Genomic DNA, 1,702 nt, shown 5'->3' on the forward strand with positions numbered 1-1,702 from the left:
GATACTTTCCATGTCTGAAACTGCTGGAATCCTCCCAGACCCCACGACATAAACTTAAGACAACTAAAATTCCAACAGGGTAAATCCACTAGGAATGAAGTGTCCAACTTAGAAATTAGAAAAATTACAGAATAAATCTAAAAGTACTTTAGGGATACTGAAGTAGTAAAACTTTGAGCAGAAATCAGCAAATTAAAAAACAAAGGTAAAATATTTTTGGGATCATTTGTATATTTCATTACTAGACAAGTTTCTCTGAATGTGTAGAGCACCTGAAACCACAAGGAAGAAGTACAGCATTCTCTTCTGAGCGTGAAGCCAGCTCTAGGTGTTGCTTCTGCAACTGCCATTAGCCAGTGATAATCCTTCTTCTCTTCCTTTGGGAGAGTAAGAGGGAGAGAACGCTGTCTGAGTGGTTTTGAATGAGAAAACAAACAAACAAAAAACAAAGATAAAGAGGGAGGTATAAATTAGGAGTTTGGGATTAACATAAACACTCTACTATATATAAAATAAACAACAACGACCAACTGATAGCACAGGGAACTCTACTCAATATCTTGTAATAATCTATAATGGGAAAGAATCTGAAAAAGAAATATATATATATATATATATATATATATATATATATATCTGAATCACTTTGCTGTACACCTGAAACAAACACATTGTAAATCAACTATACTTCAATTAAAAAAAGAAAGATAAAGAAAATTAAGTTTTGAAAACACCAACCTCACAATAGACTGATAAAAAAAAAAAGAGAGAGAGAGAAGACATAAGTTGGTAACCGTATAAAAGAAGACAAAACTATACATAAGGCAAAGACTTTTAAAAAATTGAAGCAGTAGTTTAAAGTATTCACAGGAAGAAAACCCCAGGACAAGATGGATTTATTGGCAAGTTCTACCAAACTTTTAAGGAACAGATCATCTGAATCTTTTACAAATTATTTCAGAGACTAGAAAAAGATGAATATTAACCTTTTCATTTATATGGAGCCAGTAAAATCTTGATATGCAAACCAGTTAAGGACTGTATGAGAAAGGGAAATTAAAGGCCCATTTTACTCATGAATATACATACAAAATAATCCTAAATAAAACATTAGGAACTCAACTCCTTTAGTGTATAAAAAAGATAATGCACCATTATCAAGTTGGGTTTATCTCAGGTATGCAAGGATGTTTTAAAATTAGAAAATATATTTTTCCAAAGAAGAAATGCAGATGGCCAACAGGCATATGAAAGGATGCTCAACATTGCTAATCATAAAGGAAATGCAAATCAAAACCACAATGATATATCACTTCACACTTGTTTAGAACAGCTATCATCAAAGAGAACACAAATAACAAATATTGGTGAGGATGTGAAGAAAAGCGAACCCTGTACACTGTTGGTAGGAAGGTAAATTGGTTCAGCCACTATGGAAAACAAGTATGGAGGTTTCTCAAAACAGTATAAATAGAGCTACCATATGACTCAGCAATTCCAGTCCTGGATATATATCCAAAAAACAAAAACAAAAACAAAACACCCCCAAAAACACTAATTCAAAAAGATATATGCACGTCAACGTTCATGGCAGAATTATTTACAATTGCCAAGATGTGGAAACAACCTACGTGTCCATCAACAGATGAATGGATAAAGAAGATGTGGTGTATATATACAATGGAATACTACTCAGCCATAA

At 32.8% G+C, this 1,702-nt stretch overlaps 1 non-coding gene across 1 annotated transcript; it reads left to right on the top strand.

Moving 5' to 3' along the window:
• Positions 1-203: 203 nt before the first annotated feature.
• LOC112061989 (small nucleolar RNA U3) lies at positions 204-417 on the top strand. The gene has a single exon (XR_002890483.1). It is a non-coding gene; the product is annotated as a small nucleolar RNA U3 (small nucleolar RNA).
• The last annotated feature ends 1,285 nt before the right edge of the window (positions 418-1,702 follow it).

This window comes from Physeter macrocephalus, chromosome 1 (assembly GCF_002837175.3).
Source record: "Physeter macrocephalus isolate SW-GA chromosome 1, ASM283717v5, whole genome shotgun sequence".
NCBI classification, from domain to species: domain Eukaryota; kingdom Metazoa; phylum Chordata; class Mammalia; order Artiodactyla; family Physeteridae; genus Physeter; species Physeter macrocephalus.